At 48.7% G+C, this 22,337-nt stretch overlaps 2 long non-coding RNA genes across 3 annotated transcripts in view; one reads left to right on the top strand and one right to left on the bottom strand.

Annotated features, from left to right (window-relative positions):
- The window catches only part of LOC309974191, a 291,403-nt gene extending 275,575 nt beyond the window's left edge, over nucleotides 1-15,828 (bottom strand). For both annotated transcript variants that reach the window (XR_014326865.1, XR_014326866.1), the window contains exon 1: nucleotides 15,678-15,828. This is a non-coding gene — a long non-coding RNA (uncharacterized lncRNA). The remainder of the gene's footprint in view (nucleotides 1-15,677) is intronic.
- The window catches only part of LOC309974192, an 885,569-nt gene that overhangs the window by 108,518 nt on the left and 754,714 nt on the right, over nucleotides 1-22,337 (top strand). The gene's annotated exons all lie outside the window — the stretch shown is intronic.

Here is a 22,337-nt window from a genome sequence, read left to right as displayed (position 1 = left end):
TCTATTGGGGGTTACGGATCCCAGGCAAGACAGATAACTCAGACTGGACTTTAGACTGTGGCAGATGCTAAACAGGGAAACAAAACAGCTCAGAGGACCGGGGATGTGTTGGGGTGGGTGAGTGACACTGAAGGTGGAGAAGCCACACGGAAAGTGATGACAGGAGGGGGCCAGCCTGTCGTACGTCCCTGAGCTGGGCCAGGTCACAGGCTCATCCTGAAGGAGACCAGGACTTACGGGAGGGTTCTGAACAGGACTTACATGATCGGACCTAGATTTCATCAAGACGATTCTGCTGCTGGGAGAACTTAGTGAACCACGGAGAGCCACACCAATGATCATTTATAATGACTTGATTTCCCCAAGAAAGCACAGATTGACACTGGAAGATAAAAAACTGGGCAAAGTCAGGTGCGCACTGTGACCTCACAGAGAAAGCAGCATCGGGGATGAGGGCGTTCTGTGTGTTCACTCATTTAATCCTCTTAACCGTCCTAGAACAGCAGGGCTGTTACTCCCATTTTACAGATGAAGAAACCAGGAGGTACAGAGATTTGAAGGCCATGCATCTATTCAGTGGCAAAGCTGAGGTTCCAAGCAGACAGTCTGAGGTCAGAGTTTCCAAGCAGACAGTCTGGGGTCAGAGTTTGAGAAGACAGAAGCACCCATGCTGCCTAAAGCTTGCCAGCCACTTACAATAATGACCAGAGCGAGAGAGGAGAACGCTGGTCCAGAGACCTAAACGTTTTCCTCGCCCTCGGGGCTTCTCTGTCAGTCTGCTCGTGGCCCTCCCCAACCCCACTCTTACTCACCAGTACCAATTTCTAGGTATAATTAAAACGGGTTTGTGACGCAGAAACAACAAAACCTGGAAGCCATTTTTTTTTTTTTTTTTTTTGCTTTACGCGGGCCTCTCACTGTTGTGGCCTCTCCCGTTGCGGAGCACAGGCTCCGGACGCACAGGCTCAGCGGCCATGGCTCACGGGCCCAGCCGCTCCGCGGCATGTGGGATCCTCCCGGACCAGGGCACGAACCCGCGTCCCCTGCATCAGCAGGCGGACCCTCAACCACTGCGCCACCAGGGAAGCCCTGGAAGGTATTTTAATGTAATTCATATCACCTAGGACAACTGCTACTTTCATTTTCCCCTTTTCTCTCTCAATCTCCATCCAGAGATTGTCTAGTTCAGAACCAGAGATGTGGGTTATCATAGCTAAAATTTGCAGCCAAAGTCAAACTGTCCTGCCCTTTTTTTTGGGGGGGGGGGCGTAAAGAAGAGGGGGATGGGAAAGCAGGGCTGGGAATAAAAAGAAACTTCTTAGGGAAAAGGATTCATTTTTATACTTCCTGGGTATCTGAAGTTAATAGATTGGTTAATGGATTGGTTCCAAACCTAGTCTTTGCACTCTGACCTGGGTTCCAACCTGCCTTTTAATAGCTGTGTGAACTTGGGCAAGTCAGTTAACGTCTCTGAGCCTCAGTTTGTCCCATCTGAAAAACAGGGCTGATGATGGTTCCTATCCCATAAGGTATTGCTGATCAGTATATGAGGTAATGGAAGGGAAGCCCTTGGCACTGTGCCCATCACACAGTGGGCTCTCACAGAACACCAGCCATTACCCTATCGCAAGGCTCACCTCCTCTAGAAGAAGCCTCCCAGGCCAGCTGGACCTCAGTCATCAGCTGCTTCATCCCCTGAGAACCAGCATCACCCTGTCCCTCTCTGACAACCACGACCTCACCCTGGTGTCGTCGCCATGTGCAAAAGCACACGTCTATATACCTGCACTGGACTAGGCGGGTGGGGATCTCAAGGGATTCCCCAAGTGTAGCTACAAGCCCTAGCACAGCACCAGCAAGTGAGACACACAGTAAATCCCGGGTCATTGAATGTCACTGTTCCACTGCGATTTTTCCGTGTAATCAGTTCATAGTTATTATCTACATGGATTAATATGGACAAGTTCTTAACAGTGGCACAGAGTCAGGGCTTAATGTCTCTATGATGCCATTTTATAGCTAAATAATGCTCCTAATAATGCTAAATAAAGAACGTGACGCTGCACTATAACTGCATTAACACCGTGTCATCATTGTCGTTGGTTCTGCTCTCCCTCTGCATCTCTGAAAGGTAAGGATGGATCTTCCAGACTATCAAATCCACGGTTCTTTTCTATTTCCCCAGAGCCTTGCTCAGTTTCAGGCACATATTAAGCTCCTTATTGAATTTTGCCTCCACAATGTGAAGACAGATAACAAGATGGAAAACACGGAACAAAACAGGGTGGGGCTTTTGCTTCCTCCTGGTAGCTGATTGGCTTGTTTCTTTAAGCAACTTTGCCACGACGGCTCACCGTAAACGAAGAGAAATCTGAAAGTCATGCATTTTCCCCCATGGAAATGAGCAAAAGCTCACCAACTTGGAGGGCAAAAGTCATGAGCTAGCCGGAAACCACCACTGCCTAATAACAGCTGACCAACACTTTAGGAGCCCAGCAGGATACGAAAGGTCTGGCTTCCCCACACACACACCCCCCAAAAAAGGCCAACATGTGTTGAGGGGGTGGAGAGGGAAGGGGAAAAGGAAAAGAGCAGTTAACATTTAGGAAAAGATTAGTTTTCCAGGGACACACAGCCTATCACAAAAGCATGCAGGGGGATGAAGAAGCAACTCAGAACAGCATTATGTGCAAACAGTTCTAAGAGAAAAAATGTAAATGCCGTCTATGCGGGAGGCGCTCTATTGCAGCACCCAAGTCAATAAGGGTTTAAGCAGGGAGTGTCCACCAAGCCCTGCCGGCTCCCTGCAAGGTGCTTGGGGCACAGAAAAGCACGTCATGTCTGGAAGAGCTTGTGCAATGGGACAGGGAGAGCCATAAGCAGGGGCTGCAAACTGCTGGCCCCAGGGGCCACGTCGGGCCCACACGTGTTTTGTTTGGCCTGTGAGCCTTCTTTAAAAATCTGAATTGAAACATTTGAAAATCAGGAGAATTTTCATTAAAAAAAAGAATGATACCCAGCTTCTCTTTCAAAAGTAGAAGGTCTGGCAGCCGTGAATCTCCTTTCTGGCCTGGGGAAATGGGGAGGCGGAGAGGGGGAGCTGGAATCAAAGAGCAGCCGCCTCTGGTCCAGAGAGGGGACCAGTTGTCGGCCAGTCCACACCCTTCCTACCTGGTGCATTTATATCATCTGCTCGTCTTCCTAAGCAACTGAGTTTGCAAGCCCTGTTGGGAATCCATGGCCACAACACAATACAACAGGATGTGAGTTGTGATAACTCAGGGTGCATGGAGGGGATGAAGGGATGTTTCCTGAAGGAGGTGACCCCTAGGCTGAGTCATAAAGCATCAACAGGAGTTAATTAGAGGAGGAAGTGGGAAAGGAATTGAAACCTGTCCCATCTCCCCAGCTGGGTGAGACGTGACTGTCAGAAGTGAATCTGCAGGCACCCACCCTCTCCACAGAATAACGCCATTCCAAACCTTCATTATTCAAAACCGACATCCACCAGCTGCCTCTAATCAGACAAGCCTCCCTTCTGATCCAAGCAGAGGCATCCGTCTGGCAGAAAGCACTCAGCCTGGAGGGTTGGTGAGGGCTGGGTCCTTATCCCAGATACACATCACTGGGTTCACATCACTCAGCAATTCAATCAATACTCATGAGGGTCTATTATACAGCAGGTACTCGAACTAATAATGGGAAGCCATAAAAGCTTTTAAGTCGTTGAGTCTCAGGATCTAGTTTGCCCTTTTAAAAGCCAGGCGTGGGAGCAGGGAGACAGCTGGGGCCGGTAGCGGATGCTCTCCAGAGGGTGTTCTGGCGCCAGTGATGCCGGGTCTCACTGCTGGACCAAAGGGGAAAGAGTTGCATAATCAAGGGTCAAGGGTGTCAGCAACGGCTCAGGTATAAAATGTGAAAACCGTCGTATGCTGCTGTGTAAGCCGCAGCTGCGAGACCACCTCCACACGTTACCATGACTGATACAGTGATCTCCCCTATCCTCTGGCACCCCTCGTTTTTTTCAAAACCCTTTGCAGGGAAAAGTGGGATAGGTATGTGGGGAATGTCTCTAGCTGAGAAAGCACATACGGACTGTCCAGGGAAATGACAGGCAAGAGACACTGCCTTTGGCCAACCTCGAGGCGTGGCGAGAGGACAGGGGAGCTCTGCACCAGGCAAAGGCCAGGGGGCAGCCCCGAGCTCCCCTTCTATTTCAAGAGCACTTCCTGGGAGGCCATCTCCTCCCAAGTGTGCTGAGGGGAGAGCGGCGCTGCAAGGCTGGTGATCTGGATGCAATGACATTGAGAAGCACAGCGTGCGGAAGAAGCCCCAGGTCTCCACCGGAGGTGTTCTCTGAGCGTCAATCCGGCCAGGACAGTCTGGCCTTAGCCTCATAGGTTGTTCTTGGACTGAATGCAACCGTCTGTTTTGTAAAAAGTGATACACCACAAGGACAGGAGTGATCTCTCTTTGAAGTCTCTCAGTGAGAAGATTGGCTAAGTGATCCCAAAACTGCCCCTGGCCCCGGTTGGATGAATGATTACTTACGTGGACTGTGGGATACACCCCGACACGATAAATGCCAGAAGGGACCCCTGTTCCTACAGCTGCTCTCCCGTAAATTTCAGGAGCTTCCCACACAGAGGCCCTTTTCTTTTTCCTCTTTCCTTTGGAAAAACAGGAAAAGCCAAGCATCCAACCAGAGGGTCACTGGTGTATTCTCAGCCACATTAACTACAGAATGTTCCTCAGTGACCCCAGGCCCAGGACACCACACGTGCACAGGTCTCCCTGAAATGCCACTCTGATCTCGTCCCTGCCCCCGTTCAAAACTTCCCACAGTTCCCAACCACCCTCGGGATAAAGTCCAAGCTCCTCACGGGGACTGGAAGGTCCTCAGCTACCTCTTCAGTCCCACCTGGATCCCTTCCAACTTTGCCCTCCAGGCAGAAGTCCTTTCTCTCCCCAAAATAAATACTGAATTTGTCCTCTTCTCCCTCTCTCCACTGCTAGAGCCAGGGTCCAGGGTCCTCATCTGGGTGGCTGCCACACAGCCTCCAAACGGGCCCAGCTACCACTGTCAACCATCCAATCCATTGTCTACCGAGCAAAAATGTCCATCAAACCAGGCCTCCGCCCCACTCAGCAGCCCACAGAGGCCTGGACTAGTGCTTAAGGCCTCCAACACCAGGCACCTGCCCACCCTGGACCCCGTCCAGGTCCTGTGTCTCTTACCCTTGGACATTCACTCCACTCCACCCACAGGAGTCTCTTGACATCATGAACTTCCCAAACTTTTTCCTGCCTTGGGTCCTTCATGCATGCTGTTCTCTCGGGCTAGAATACCTCCCCCCAAACTAGTTTTTTTGTTGTTTGTTTGTTTGTTTGTTTGCTTTGGTGGCATGTGAAATCCTAGTTTCCCGACCAGGGATCGAACCCACACCCCCTGCAGTGGAAGCTCGGAGTCTTAACCCCTGGACCGCCAGGGAAGTCCCTTCAAACTAGTTTTTAAAAGAAATTTTAAAAACCCAGAATTTACAACCATGAACGTGTTGTCATATATACACACGGTCTGCTTTCCTTACTATATGTTTTCAAAATGCAGAAGTGATATATGTGGCTATATTCTTCTTTGATAAAACATGAAAGGTAAAGTTAAAGTAGCCTTTGACCGTCACCACCAGCCCCATCCTCTCCTCCCTCCCAGGAGGATGAGAGTGCATTTGATCTAAATCCTTCCAGTCCATTTTCTTTTAGACATTCACACCCACCTCGAAGTATCCTTCAACAACACAAAACATGAGCTGTGAATTCTCAAATGTACCGAGGCGTGGGGCTGCACGTATGTTTTGATTTCATTGCGTTCTGCCAACTGGTCTCTCAAGCAACCCCACACTCACCAGCTGAGTCAGGGGACCCCATGCCCCACACAGCCCCCCCAAGACTTGTGTCAGACTTCCTATTTTTGGCACGTTTTAAAACGTGAAAAAATGTGCCCCAGAAATAACGCAAGTGTCCTTCCACTGGAAGATGGATAACAGTGGCATATCCAGAGAACAGGACACTACTCTGCAACCTAATCCACCCAACGACTGACACATACTACGTGGAAGATCTCACCTGCAGGAGAGAAACCAGGCTCAAAGAGCTACATCCTGGACGATGCCATTTATACACAAAAGGCAAAACCAACCCGTGAGGTCGGGAAACAAATCTGTGATTGTTAGAAGCTGAGGGTCAGGGAGGAGGTTGACTACAAAGAAGCAGGAGGGACTTTGGCGGGGGATGGAAATGTTCTGTATCTTCACGATGATGATTACATGACTGTGTTACACAGCTGTGCGCATTTATCAAACCACCTAGCGCTGTCTACTAAACAGGGTGGACTCTAGTGTCTACAGATCAGACCTCAGTACACCTGCCTATATTAGGGACATTTGGAATCCTTTCACATGTACTGTCCATTTTGCTTTCTTCTTTTCAGAACTGTTTGACTTTGGGGAACTCTTTAGTCTTTATTATTAAAGCTGTTCTTTTTTTTTTTTCGTAGTCTTTTTTTCTTTACAATACAGTCATATTTATCAATCTTCGCCTTTGTGCTTTGCTCCTTCTCTGGTTAACTTCTCCCAAATCTTCGTGTCTCACTCAAATGTAGGATTTCAGTGTGAATCCCCTCACCTCATACACACTATCTTCCACATTATTCGATTTCATATTCTTTCATATTCCTGACAGTAGTGTTACTTTTTGGTGTATGTTTGTCTCCCCACTAAGAAATAAGCTCCTTTAGAACTGGTACCATACCATCAGTGATCACCCCACTAAGAAATAAGCTCCTTTAGAACTGGTACCATACCATCAGTGATCACCACTGAACATCCAAGACCTTGAACAGTGCTTGGCACACAACAGGCATCCCACAAATATCTGCTAAATAAATGGAAGTTAAGAAAAAGCTAATACAGGTGCATATGATGTATATGCACATGTGTCTAGCATTTAATACACGCTATACGTAATTGTTCATGACATAGCGTATCATGGACAGCAACAGACATCACGTGTCTCACCAGATAACAGCAAATTTAGCTTCAGTGCAAATCTCATGAGTTACAATATTTAACTAAAACTTTTAAAATAGTGAGATGTGGGGCTTCCCTGGTGGCACAGTGGTTAAGAATATGCCTGCCAGTGCAGGGGACACGGGTTCAAGCCCTGGACCGGGAAGATCCCACATGCCGCAGAACAACTAAGCCCGTGCACCACAACTACTGAGACTGCGCACTACAGCCCACGAGCCACAACTACTGAGCCTGCATGCCACAACTACTGAAGCCCGTGTGCCTAGAGCCCGTGCTCCACAACAAGAGAAGCCACCGCAATGAGAAGCCTGCGCCCTGCAGAGAAGAGTAGCCCCTGCTCACCACAACTAGAGAAAGCCCGTGTGCAGCAACGAAGACCCAATGCAGCCAAAAATAAAGAAATAGTGAGATGCTATGATGCAATAATCCTAGGACAGGGGGTTTATCAAAAAAATGAAACAAAAAATAGAAAACTTATATATGTAAGCTATATGTAGCTCTATTATGAGCTAAGCATTGCAGAAATATCATCTACCCAATAAAAAATGACATGGACAAAAGCATATGTTATAATATTCAGGAATGCTTACAACTTAATGATAACTACGAAAAGCCAGGACACAAACATATTGATACATACCATAATTACAACCCTTTTTAAAAAAAGCAACAGTAAAGACAAAACAGTGATTGGATTTAACTCAAGAAATAATACTTATCTTTATAGACTTTTCCCCCCAGAAGTTTAGAGATAAGCTTGTATTTTTTTCATCGGAGGAAAGATAATTCAAATTTCCCTAATTCCAGTTCTGTCCACCCAGGGCCATTTCAGGTACCTCCCTCCTAAGAGCCATCCTCTATTACATTTGTTGTCCTTCTAAATGTAAACCTGGGAATTTACTCCTGGTTACAATCCCAGGGTTGGCAGGACCCATTTAAATCACTTCTGCTGGTCATTAAGTGGCCAGTGGGCCAGCAGGTGGGGCTGACCCACTGGCCACTCCTGCCTCTCCCACCTCAGCCACAGTCCCAAGGCCCAGGGTCCTCAGCTCTCTGTTCCCTGTCTGCAAGGCCCTCACTAAGACTGGAGACCTATCTCCCACGTCCCTCCTGCTCAAGCCTTCTCAGCCACACCAGACCTAGTTGCCTGCAGCTCCATTTCCACCTGTCTTCCCTGCCTCCCAGCCGCTCTGGTCAGCAGTCGTTGCTGCGCACGGGCTTCCTCTAGCTGCGGCGAGCGGGCGCTACCCTTTGTTACGGTGCACGTGCTTCTCATTGCGGTGGCTTCTCTTGCTGCGGAGCACGGGCTTCAGTAGTTGCGGCACGCGGGCTCAGTAGTTGTGGCTCATGGGCTCAGTAATTGTCACGCATGGGCTTAGTTGCTCTGCCTCATGTGGGATCTTCCCGGACCAGGGCTCGAACCCGGGTCCCCTGCATTGGCAGGCAGAATCTTAACCACTGCGCCACCAGGGAAGTCCCCACACTGGGAGCTTCTTGAAGACAGGGATGGTTCCTTATTCCGTGCAGAATCCCCTGTGCCTGGCCCTCACTCACTCACTCTGATTCACTGAATGCTCATCACGGCCCAGGCGTCGTCGTAGAGCTACACTGCCCAATAAAAATGGAATTTGAGCTACGGGTAATTTTAGATTTTCCAGTAACCGCATTTTAAAAAAAAAAAAAAGGAACAGGTGAAATTAATTTTAGTGATGTATCATATTTAACCCAATATATCCAAGATACCATTTCAACACATAATTAACGTTAACGAATTCAGTAATGAGATATTGGGTTAGCCAAAAAGTTCATTCGGGTTTTTCCTTAAGATGTTACGGAATATATATCACTTTTCTTGTGTTAAGTCTATGAAATCCGACGTGTATTTTAGTACATCTCCATTCAGACTAGCCTCATTTCAAGTGCCCAGCGGCCACATAAAGGTAGTGGCTACCGCATTGGATAGGGCAGTTTTAGATGCCTGGGGATACAACAGTGAGCAGTCCAGAAGCTCCTGTCCACCACTACCAGCCTGGACCAAGCACCTGCATCCCCTGCAGTTTGACCCGGGTGCCCTGACTGCTGGCCTAGATTTAGTCTCTTCTCAACACAGCAGCCAGATGGATCACTTTGAAAGCTAAATCAGAGCAAATCAGCATTCTGTTTTAAACCCTTCAGTCGCTCCCCATTTTACTGTGCACAAGACAGAGTCTTTCAGAAAGGCCTGGAGACTTCACGTGCAACGCCGCTGAACACTGCTCTGGTTTCCCCTTCCACCTCTGTCCACCTTGCTCTCACCACTCCAATCCGTTCTTCATCCTGCTTCTCCCTCTCACAGGCCCACCCCTGCCCTCAGCCTCGAACCTGGCCCTTCCCTGGGCCAGGAACACCATCCTCTAAGACTAACCCCTTCAAGGCTGCTCCAGTAACAGCTTGTCAACAGAGGCTGCCCTGAAGCCACCTTAACACTGCAGCCCACCCCAGTCCTCCAGACCCTGACTCTGCTCCCCTTGTTCCCATAGAACCCACTACCCTCAAATACACTGTGAATGTCCTCAGTTTATTATGTCTGCTGTTCCCAATGTCTACCTCAGCTGCAATGCAAGCACCATTCGTGCAACATCTTTCTTGTTCCTTTCTGCATTCCCAGCGCCTAGAACCCTGCTTGGCACAGAGTAGGCATGCAATAAGTATGTGTTGAATTGATGAAAATGAATAAATGAATGAATGAATGAATGAAGCCCTCAGCCCTACAGAGTTTACAGTTTCAGGAAAGAAGACAGATATACGGTGTATCAGGTAATGATTAGTACTGTCTCAGTGTGTTCAGGCTGCCATAACAAAATACTACAGATGGGGTAGCTTAAATGACTGAAATGTATTTCTCACAGTTCTGGAAGCTAGGAAGTCCAAGACCAAGGTTCTGGCCAATCTGGTTTCTGATGAGAGCTCTCTTCCTGATTTGTAAACAACTACCTTCTTGCTGTGTCCTCACATGGCCAGAGAGAGGAGGCAAGCTCCCTGGTATTTCCTCTGATAAGGGCACTAATCACCTCACAAGGACCCCACCCTGATGACCTCACCTATCCATAATTACCTCCCAAAGGCCCCATCTCCAAATACCATCACATTGGGGGTTAATATTTCAACATATGTATTTTGGAGAAACACAAACATTCAGTCCATAACAAGTACTATGGACAACAGTGAGACTCAGGAATGGAAATGGGAGTTAGGGAGGTTGCTATTTTATGAGGCAGCCCCCAAAGGAAGGCAATAATTATAAATATAGCAACCACCACTTACATAGTCACTACCACACGGCAGCCCTGTGCTAAGCACCTTACATCTACTAATACAGTGGTGTCAGGAGTCAGTGTAGTTTTTGCCTGCGCTGCCTCTATCCGTTCCCCAACTCCCTGTGGGGACCACCCTGACCCCACTGTGTGGCTTGGATAGAATGGAAACTCCAGGTGGACAAAGATTTTTGTTTCTTTTCTTCCCTGCTGGATCTCCAGGAGCTAGAACAGTGCCTGCCACCCAGCAACTGCTCAGTAAATGAATGGCTCAACCAATCCATCTTAAACAGAGTAGCAAATGTTAGGGCCAAATTACCAGGGAAAGGGAGCCCTGAAGAATAACCAATAATAACAATCATTTTTATGTCTTCCTCAAGAGCTTACTTCCACTGTGCTAAGTGCTTTGCATCATCCCTGGGAGGGGGAAACTATTCTCCTCTCAGCAGCAGCGAGAGCTGAAGTAACCTGCAAAAGCAGGCTGACGGCACTTCCCTGGTGGCACAGTGGTTAAGAATCCGCCTGCCAATATCCTGCAGGGGACATGGGTTCGAGCCCTGGTCCAGGAAGATCTCACATGCCACGGAGCAACTAAGCCCGTGCGCCACAACTACTGAGCCTGTGCTCTAGAGCCCGCGAGCCACAACAGCTGAGCCTGCATGCACAACTGCTGAAGCCCACATGCCTAGAGCCCGTGCTCCTCAACAAGAGAAGCCACCGCATTGAGAAGCCTGCGCAAGGCGACGAAGAGTAGCCCGGCTTGCCGCAACTAGAGAAAGCCTGCGCGCAGCAATAAAGACCCAACGCAGCCAAAAAAAGAAAAAAACTTTATATATACATATAAAAGCAGGCTGACACCTGAGGGGCACCCTCTGATTCCTGTCCTTTCTGAGACCTCTCCCCATTTCTATCTCTTTCTTACATCTATTAGCCAGTGTTTTGTTCAGATGCTTGCAAAGAACACTAGTGAAGTCACTGCCATTTTACGATCTATGTAACCAGAATGTTACCTTTACCCATTACAACGTATTCAGAAACCACCACTCCAAGCAGCCACAGGAAGTAATAAAACCCAATAATTGTAACAGTAATAATATTAGCTAACTTTTGCTGAGCACTTACCAGGAGCCCAGGCACTGTGCTGAACACCCGCCAGCTGTTCATCCGCTATTTCCTCCTCATAGCCACCGGTGAAGCTGGTGCTTTACCATCCCCATTTCATAGGCGAGTCAACAGGCTTACAGAGGTCAGGTAACTTGCCCCAAAGGAACCCAGGTCTGCACCGCCCCTCAGGCGACCCAGGTGCCTTCTGCCGCTTTCAGTCTTCCTTCCTTTCTTCCCTGTCCCTTCCCTCAGGGCAAACCCTCTGCTTCCCACCCTGTCGGGCTGTTTCACATCTAAGAAGACAATGACTAGAGACTGGGCATCGCTTGTTTCCTTGAAAATAAAGCAGTTCTTGACAGCCACCTGATCCAGCAAAGTCCCAGGGCTGCGTGAGCCACCAGATGAAGATGATTGCCAGCATCCCCCACCCCTTCCCCGCCCCCTGCTGCTCCCAAGAAATGCATGGTCCAGAAGGGAAAAGAGGCAGGTCAACAAATAACCCTGGGGCTCGGACTACCCACCAGGCACCAGCAAAACAACACCCCATACCCCTGCTTGCCCCCCTCAGAAAAAAGAGGAAGAGAAAATAAAAGAAAAACATTCAGAATTCTGGAATTAAAAAGTGACTGAGACCATTTTGGCCTCGTGTATGTGAATCTTGTGTTTACGGGCTGGCATTGTTTTCGTTTTTAATGACAGGGTTGGGAGAGGGGCCACCACAATCCTTGTATTGTTAGGGCTGCTACAGGACCAGAACACATGCAGGAGAGAGACAGGTACTCAGATAGTTTGGGAGGCGGGGGCAGGGGATGGGGGGGAGGGTATGTGATCATTTGCAGAAAGAGCTCTGTCTCCCATCTGCTCTGAATGTTCACAGTGATTATATGCTGGTCACAAAGCCAGGCAGGACGCCTGGATGTAGCGTTTTGCAAATGCCCATAGATTTCACACCAAGACTGAGGCTCTGCGCAGGCTCCCCAGACCCCCGTCCAGAATCTTCCAAACGCTGCAGCCCCCCCTCCCATGGCTTCCTGACCCCAGCGTTAGTGGAACGGGCCGGCAGCCAGAGCAGGCAGTGTCTTCACACAGGGTTTGGGGTTTCCATCTGTGCCGGGTAAGGAGGGCAGACTGGGGAACACACTTGATCCCTCCCGCTCCAGGCCGAGAAGCATCCTTGCTTACTTTTAGTTTCACTGTCCTCTAACTTCTAGGAGTGGTTAGAGAACCAGGGAGCCAGATGGCCCAGGTCCAAATCCCAGTGGCTCTACCACTCCTTAGCTGTGTGACCTGGCGGTGAGGGTAGGGATATTTTTAATCTCTCTGAGCTGTGGGTCCCCCATCTGCAAAACAGTGATAATAATAATAATAATACCTTATGCGATGGTTGGGAGATTAAATGAGATAACATATCTAAAGCATTTAGAACTGAGTCTGGCCCATCATAAGAACTCCATCACTGCTAGACATTTCATCATAACTGCCTTGGTGAGGCTATAGCGAGCATGAAATGGGAAGAACATGCTTGGCCTGATATACGATTTCAATGTTACTATAGAAACTACTTCTATTATTGGGACTTCCCTGGCGGTCCAGTGGTTAAGACTCCACACTTCCACTGCAGGGGGTGCGGGTTTGATTCCTGGTGGGGGAACTAAGATCCTGCGTGCCACAGGGCACGGCCAAAAAAACAAAGAAAGAAACTATTAATATTATCATTTACTATTACTGTTATTAGATCCTTAGATTACTGGGGACCAGAAAAACGGAAGAGAGAGAGGAAGAACCCGTCAAAGGACCCATTTTAGCAGCATTCTCCTGTAAGGCCTAGAGTTTCTGAGGTTTTCTAGGGAAGGGGTAGAAGTGACCATCAACGGAACTCATCTACGGTCAAAATTATTCCACGTTGTTGCTCTGTTTCCATCTTGATTCAGGGTTTCCCCCCACCCCGCCGCAGACACAGGGTATATAAAGGAGGAGTCCTGGCCTCTTACAGAGATTACAAACCAGCATCCGGAGTTTAAAAAAAACAAACAAAACAGGGAGAATGCCATGTCTCCAGCCAACTAGAAAAGGAAATACAAAGTAAAAAGCTTGAGCATCCAGGAGGCCATCTGACATCTAACACACAGTGAAGTGCGGCCATTCGTTAGCAGGCCCGCAGCCACCTCGCCAAAGAATATGGACCAGCAACTATCCCAGGTCCTCACTTCCGCAGGAAAGGGTCAACACCGCCACTGGTGTGACCAAATTCAGGGAGAATCACACAAAGAGGAATAAAGGAAGGCTGTCTTATCGTCCAGGAGGTTCTTTCGTTGAGCTGTCCGAGAAAACTGTCCATCCCGGGCAGGCAGAAGGCCCTGGGACACAGACTCCCAAACCCAGCCTGCCTGCCTGCCATTTAGGAGGAAGAAAAAGAAGCTAAGCACAAGAGATCAACTGGATATGGACGGTGAGGAATCACCGGGTTTCAGACCAGCAATCACAGAAATCAGTTGCGGGGCTGGAGGGGGCAGGAGGGGGTGAGTTCTGATATTTCAGAGCTGAGAAGAACTCCCTCTTTCCAGTCCAGAAAAGCTCCAGCCCTGGACAGAAAGGACAAACTGGACAGCATGGGGGAGGGACGGAGAGGAGACGGAGGAAGAGAGAGGAAAAGCAACCAGAAAAAGAAACTGATTTCTTCTACTTTTCAGGGGAAGCCTGGTTTATGCAAAATTCTGCACTCAAAGTCGCAAAGCAACAACAAGAATAAAAACCACGCTTAACCAGGCAAAACAAAAATGTGATCACATAACAAATCCCCCCGGGGAGTTCACTGGGTACAGCATTATGACCGGCCCTGCACCCACCGAGCCTTTCCATCACCAGACCCATGCATGGAATTCCAGTCGGACCCTCGTGCCAAGGCCTCAGACCACGAGGCACTCCTCACCTCCAAGATGTAACTGCTCCCAGATACTGGAGACCAGGCCACGAGGCTCTGCCCAGCCAGAGATTCTGTGTTCGTTCTTCTGCTGCTTCCAGGAAGGTTTTTCTCCTAATAAATCTTTCAGGAAGTCCCACTCAGAGTTCAGAGGATCCATACACCCCCCTTCTCCACTGGGTAGAGCTTTAGAGAGATTCGCTGTGACCACAGGACTGTGTCAAATGAACAAGCCTCAACTTGTCGCTGCCAGTATGCAAAAGAGGCCTGCGACACCCTATGACAAGCAGCAGAGCAGATGCAGTCCCTACCTCCTCAGAGCCCCGCCCAGCCACCGCAGACAAACACACGTTTCTTCAGGGTTTTCTCCAGCAACTAAACAGCTCCAGTAGCCAGGACGCCAAGTGGTGGGGGAACGGAGGGCTGAGACAGGGCTGCCAGCCTCTCTCTGGAGAACAGAAGACCAGAAAGGAAACACCACAACCTCACCCTCTGCTCCCTAAAACCCCTCACAAGGGATTTCCTCTCTTCTCCCAACTTACAGAAGGGCCTGAAATCAGGGGCTCGAGTGAACACAAGAATATTCCATGCCTGCCAACTCTCAGGAAAATTCATGGTGTATCCGCGCACCGAACACATGCAGCCTCATGGCTGCCCTTCCCGAGAGTCTACACTCCGGACCACAAACACTGGCATAAATAAGAGCACATTAGCCTAGGGAGGATAAATCTAACCAAATCAACAATCCATGCCAAAAGAATTACCACGATAGGGGTGGGAGGGCCCCGGCAAATCAGTAAGTGCCATGCAAAAGCTGAGAAAGTTTCAAGAAACAGAGTTGCTGAGTTTTCGGAAATCACCTTGTAGGGGTTAAGGGGGAGGAGACGGTCAGAGGATGGAGGTCGCATCGCATGGTTCACAGACCTCTCGGTTAGCAAAAGGGGCCTCCAGACCGTCTCTGCGGATCCAAACCCGTACCGACGGGAGGGGGTCTATATTGGGAGGTTAGATAATAACACGCTTTTCAGCAAGAGCACAAATCCAGAATTATCTCCCTGCAAGGGCCATTTGATGTCACCCTCTTCCCCTCCCCCCACCCCAAACGCCCAAACTCGCTGCCAGTCCAGAGTCTGGGGATGAGAAAAGTGCACGGTGAACACACCCATTGGCATCCGAAAGCTCCTTCCTTCCGTCCAGTTACTCACCACGCATCCCGACCCGCAAGGCCGAGGCTTCCGAGTTTCCAGAAAGGCAGAGGACAGAATTCTAACTTACTGGAAGGTGGATTCAGCCGTGTCTCCGCAGGTCACCGGGGCCGCCAACAGCCTTTCCGCGTGGAAATCCACTCAGGGGGTTCCGGGCGCGTGCCGGGGCCCACCCTCGCTCGCGGCCCCTCGCTGATACTCCGGGTCCCGGCCGCCCGGAGTCCGCCCGGCCCGCGGGCCCATGTGCTCGGCGGCCGCACGCGCTCGGCCCGCTGGAGCGCGGGGCTGGAGGGCGGCCCGTGACGTCACGGCGGCTCGCGCTCCGGGCTGCGGGGGAGGGGAAAGCGCGCGCCGCCCGAATGGCCGCGTGCGTCCTCGGCCCCAGCGCTGCCCGCGCCCCTCAGCTCCCCGCCGCCCGGCCCGCCGCCCCGCGAGCCCCTCCGCCCGCGACCGGAGCAGCTCGGGGCATCTTGCCGCGGAGGGCCGCGCGCGGAGGCGGGGAGGGCCTGGGCCGCCGGGGGCCCAGATGGCGCGGGGAGGGCACGCTCCGCACCGGGCTGGGGAACCTGGCCGCGCTCGCGCCGCGGCCCGAGAGAGCCAGCTCGAACCCCGTGGTGATGCCCATTCACTTGCGTGCAGCTGTTTCAGCAGTCCTGCTCTCTGCGCCCCCCCCCCGCCCCGCCCCGCCCCCAGGGGTCCTGGAGGCAGAGAGCCTTCCCACTTGCCAGATGGGGAAGGAGAGTTTAGTGAAATAGGTGAACCAGGATGCTCTGAGATGGGAGCACTTCGCGCAGAAGACCCCTGGCTTAGCTCTATCCCTAGTGATCCTGGCGCCTCCTTGGGTACCACCAGCATCCGCGGGCCTGGTAAGAGGGGCGCACGCACCTTCCCACCTCCTTCGACGTCTCCAGCTGTCCCCCAGGGCTGAGGTTGGCAAATCCGTTCAGAGGACCGGCTGTCTGCACCAATCCCTCCACTCCGGAGTATTAAACTACCCCTGTGAATGCCCAGTAGTCTCCCCCAAAGGAACAAGAGAACCCTGGCCTCCTGCGGGGAATGCGTTTATCTTGCTTTCTCTACAAGAGCCCGGGACCAGACCGAAGCGAGGAGCTGCCTCCGTTCAGTTCATCATCTATGGAGCACTTAGGGGAACCGGGTGCCCTGCTAGGCGATGGGGATACAAGCCGTAGAAGGAGGTCACAGTCCGGTGAAAAGACAGACACACAAGTGTGTGATTTCAACATTATGGAAGTGAAGGCTGCCTCTCTGTCCCCCACCCAGTGCCTTACCTCCCCTATCATTTTAACCCACCCAGTGGCCTTGGGCCCCTCCCTCCCTCCCCTGTCTTATGCAGTTTCTCTGGCTTCTTCCCAAAGTGAATGGCTCTCCTCTCTAGAAAAAGAAAAAAAAAAAATCTTCACGTGATGCTCCACGTACCGCCTACTACACAGATTCATTTATAATCATGGAACACTTGTTTTGTACCTGGCTTCCTGCGAGGGTCTGGACAGGTCTCTGAGCTCCAGTTGTCAAACCTCAGCATCTGTATAGGCACTGTAGGAACTGTGAGAATTTAGCCCTTTCACTGCTTAAAAATTCTCCCTGGAACCGACCTCTGTCACCCAGGGGGAAGCCGGTGTGCTCCTGCTGGGTGCCCACAAGCCAGGAGAGGTCCAGCTTCCAATAGCAACTTCAGTTCCATTCCCTGAGACCCTAATCTGGCTACGGTATCCTTCCTGTTAGCTGTCTGCCTTGGGGCCTCTCCTGGCTGAAAAGATGCCTTGACCCAGGACTCATCAACCTTGATCTTGACTCTGCTTGCCCTTTCTGGATCCCTGAAGCATTAATCTTAAATTCACATTTTTCCTTTTATAAATTCCTCTTTAAAATAAAAATATTTCAGAAAAATTACAAATAAAATATCTTAGGGTTTCCCTGGTGGGGCAGAGGTTGAGAGTCCGCCTGCCGATGTAGGGGACACGGGTTCGTGCCCCAGTCCGGGAGGATCCCACATGCCGCGGAGCGGCTGGGCCTGTGAGCCATGGCCGCTGAGGCTGCGTGTCCAGAGCCTGTGCTCCGCAACGGGAGAGGCCACAACAGTGAGAGGCCCGCGTACCGCAAAAAAGATAAAAAAGAAAAAAACTCTTAATATTCCTACCATCCAAAATTAACTATCAATTACATTTTGGTGTACCTGCTTTCAATTGTTTTTTAAAAATCGTTTTCTTCTTGCAAAAGGGGTACAATACATGTACATTGTAAAAACTTAAAACTATGCAGGAAAATACAGAAAATCAAAATTTTATCAGCCAGAAATAACTTTCATAAATATTAGATAAATCCCAGACATCTTTTTAAGCATATTTATTTATTTATCGAGATAGGTAGGTAGATAGGTGCAGGGTTGACAGACAGAAAAAATACATTTATTTTTAAATCTTAATACCTTATAGTTGCTATTTTTTAATTTATTTCATTTTCTTTTAATAGAAGACGAGGAAGCCAACATGAAGCTGAAGGAACTGTTAAACTTTAAATCTTCCTTTACCACGTGAGAGATAGTGCTTCCTAAATAATTCAGCAACCAAGGTTCAGAAAAGAGATGAGGAAAAAGAGGAGAGTGAAGTCATGGTGTTTTCTTTGTAGATCTCTCCATTTTATTTATTTATTTATTTATTTATTTATTTATAGGTATTTCTCCAAAGATGACATACAAATGGCCGACAAATATGTTTAAAGGTGTTGATTATAGATATCTCCATTTTAGAAAGCAGGCAACTCCTTGCTCCCACCTGCCCTTACTTCACCTCCTTTGTCTCTTAGTTTTGTTATTGTTTTTAAATTGCCACCCTCCATTCCATCACTGAAATGCCCATGCTCGTTAAGTACTGGGTCTATAATTATACAATTTCACGCTCATGACCAGTCTTTCCCTTTTCTGCATCTGCTTCCTTATCTACAAAATCCATGCATTCTCTTATTACACATTATCGAGCCCCGATCTGCTACCAGGCATGGACTAGTCCCTGAGACTCTGTGGGCAGTGAGACAGGTAAGGACCCTGCTCTTGAGTGGCTTACATTCTACTGAGAAAGGACAGACAAGCCAACAAGCAAAGGAACTTCAACAGTGATAAATGGTACTGAGATTCGTAAATCTGGGTGAAGAGCTAAAGGGGGAGGGGGCAGGCAGGGAACTGACTCTACACCATCTCAGCAAGAAGAAGCCATGCAGACTGGAGAGTGTTCCAGGCCGAGGGAACCACAAGGGCCAAGGCCTGGAGGCATATGAAAACAAGATCATCAGTCATTCCACAAAGGTGCATGGAGTCAGACAGGCAAACGGTTGCAGTCATCCTTCTCTATTGGGGCAGGAATCAAATGTCTTCAGCTCACCATTTCATCCACTGCTCCAGCTCGGTAAATACATGTAGAACCAATGAGTGAATGAATGAACGGACATCCTGGATCTGGTGGCGGCAGAATGAGAGTGGAAAGATGCCAGGTAACAGGTCCCTCTGCCTTCCAATCTCTCTGCTCTTATAGCCTCTAGGCAGTCTCTCCAGGGAGTCCCCTGGCGGTCTAGTGGTTAGAACTCCGCGCTTTCACTGCCAAGGGCCCTGGTTCAATCCCTGGTCAGGGAACTAAAATCCCGCAAGCCATGCAATGCAGCTAAAAAGAAAAAAAATAGTCTCTCCAGGTTTACCTTAAAAAGGAGCAGATTTCTCCCCACCGCTCCCAGCCACCTAGTATCTAACGGTCCCTGTCTCCTTAGCTTTTTCTTTCTCCTAGAATATCCTTTAAGGGTCACCTGTGCTCTTTTTTTTTTTTTTTTTTTTTTTTTGCGTTACTCGGGCCTCTCACTGTTGTGGCCTCTCTCGTTGCGGGGCAACAGACTCCGGACGCGCAGGCTCAGCGGCCATGGCTCACGGGCCCAGCCGCTCCGCGGCATGTGGGATCTTCCTGGACCGGGGCACGAACCCGTGTCCCCTGCATCGCCAGGCGGACTCTCAACCACTACGCCACCAGGGAAGCCCTGTGCTCTGTCTTTTGTGGCTTGAGCCCAGTGTCTCCTCTTCCATGAGCTGTTCAGAAAATACTCTAGGCTGCATCTCCTTCTCTTGGTAGGACTCATGGTCACGTTGGCACCAGCCCTGCCTGGCAACCTCCAGTGGTTAGTGAGTCAACCTCGCCTCCCTCTTCAGCCTCTGAACAGCCCTCAAGCGGAGACTTTGTTTCAACCCTCATTCCTCAAGTCAGACAGGGAAAATGAGACCCAGATAGCTCACTGGTCTTGACTAAGGTCAGACAATAAGGACGTAGCAGAACCAGGACTTAACACCAAGTCAACTTGCCTGGGTCCCCGACAGCTCACCTGCCTCCTGGTGAAATGAAGCCAGGATGGGTTGTATTTCAGGCAGCAGAGATAGAGAAAGCAGGGTCTCAGTGAATGGACACTTCCGGAACCACACGGATCATCGCTAGCCTGTCACCACCCCAACAGGGGGAACTGGAAAGAACATGTAATTTGATGTCAGAAAGACCTGAGTTTGAATCCAGTAGTTATCAGGTGACCCTTAGTGAGTTGCTTAATCAAAGTCTCAGATTTTAAAACATTGATTATCTTAATTGTGGTAAAATACACATGACATAAAATGTATCATTTTAACCATTTTTAAGTGTACAGTCCATGTTGTTGTGACACCATCACCAACTCTAGAACTCTTTTCCTCTTGAAAAACTGGAACTCTGTATCCATTCAACAATAACTTCCTATTCCCCCCTCCTTCCATCCCCTGGCAACCACCATTCTACTTTCTGTCTCTACAAATTAGACTATGCTAAGCATCTCAAATAAGTGGAATCGTGCAGTATTTATGTTTTTGTGACTGGTTTATTTCAACTGAGCATAATGTCCCCAAGGTTCGTCCACGTCATAGGAAGTTTTGAAAGGTCCTTCCTTTTTCTTTGTTTGTTTTTTGTTGTTTTCGGTACGTGGGCCTCTCACTGTTGTGGCCTCTCCCGTTGCAGAGCACAGGCTCCGGACGCGCAGGCTCAGCAGCCATGGCTCACAGCCTTAGCCGCTCCGTGGAATGTGGGATCTTCCCGGACGGGGGGCATGAACCCGTGTCCCCTGCATCGGCAGGCGGACTCTCAACCACTGCGCCACCAGGGAAGCCCAGGTCCTTCTTTTTTAGGCTGAATTATATTCCATTCTGTGTATATGCCACATTTTGTTTATCCATTCATCAGGCTGTGGACATTTGGCTTCCTTCCGCCATCTGGCTATTGTGAATAATGCTGTTATGAACATGAGTGTATAAATATCTCTTCAAGATCCTGCTTTTAATTCTTTGGGGGTATACACCCAGAAGTGGATGGCTATATAATATGGCAACTCTAGTTTTAAATTTTCTAGGAATCACAGGCTGTTCAGGTGTTTTAAATAAACTTTTTATTTTGGAATAATTTTACATTTTCAGAAAAGTTGCAAAGATAGTGTAGAACCTTCCCTTATCTCTATCACCCAAGCCCCATTATTATTAACATCTTACATGACCATGGTACATTTATCAAAACGGAGAAACCAGCATTGGTATTGTACATCACTAATAACTAAAGCCCAGACTTTATGTGGGTTTCACCAGTTTTTCCATTAATATCCTTTTCTGGTTCAAGGACCACATCTACAATAGAAAATTGTTTAGTCAGTATGTCTCCTCAGTCTTTTCTGGTCTGATTCTTAGACTTTCCTTATTATTCATGACCTTGGCAGTTTTGGTGATAATTGGTCAGGTATTGTATGAAATGCCCCTCATTTGGGGTTTGTCTGATGTTTTCCTAATAAGTCTTCGTTTTTTCATCAGTAAAATGGGGACATACCTATTTCACAGGTTATGTGTAATTAAATGAGCCATCATAGTTTATGTCTCACCAACATTGACACCTAGATTGCCTGGTACACTAAATCCAGCTACTTTTTGAGAATCTTATGAACTTTGATCAAAACTGATCATTTACCTGCATTTAAGTCAGTAGTTTAAAACCCTTCTTATCAGGGAAATGCATCACAGTGAGCTATCACCTCACACCTGTTAGAGTGGCTGTCATCAAAAAGACAAGAGATAAAAAATGCTAGCAAGGATGTGGAGAAAAGGGAACCCTTGTGCACTGACAGTGGAAATGTGAATTGGTTCGGCTATTACCGAAAAAAGTACAGAGGTTCCTCAAAAAAATTAAAAATGGAACTACCGTATAATCCTGCAACCCCACTTCTGAGTATACATCCAGAGGAAATGAAAACAGGATATTGAAAAGATATCTGCACTCTTGTGTTCATGGCAGCGTTATTCACAATAGCCAAGATATGGAAGCAACCTAAGTGTCCATCAATGGATGAATGGATAAAGAAGACATGGATATATACAATGGAATATTATTCAGCCATGAGAAAGAAGGAAATCCTGCTGTTTGTAACAATGTGCATGGACCCTAGGGGTATTATGCTAAGTGAGATAAGTCAGACAAAGACAACTATTGTATGGTATCATGTATATGGAATCTAAAAAATATGAACTTACAGAATCTGATAGTCAAATGGTAGTTACTAGGGGCTGAGAGTTGGGGGATTTGGGGAGATTTGGTTAAAGGGTACAAATTTGGCAGTTAGAAGATGAATAAGCTGTGGGGATCTGATGCACAGCATGGTGACTATAGATAACAATACTGTA

The sequence above is a fragment of the Leucopleurus acutus genome (genome assembly GCF_964270905.1).
Source record: "Leucopleurus acutus genome assembly, chromosome: 17".
Lineage (NCBI taxonomy): Eukaryota > Metazoa > Chordata > Mammalia > Artiodactyla > Delphinidae > Leucopleurus > Leucopleurus acutus.
Note: the sequence above shows the minus strand (reverse complement) of the source record. Positions and strands in the feature narration are given on the sequence as shown.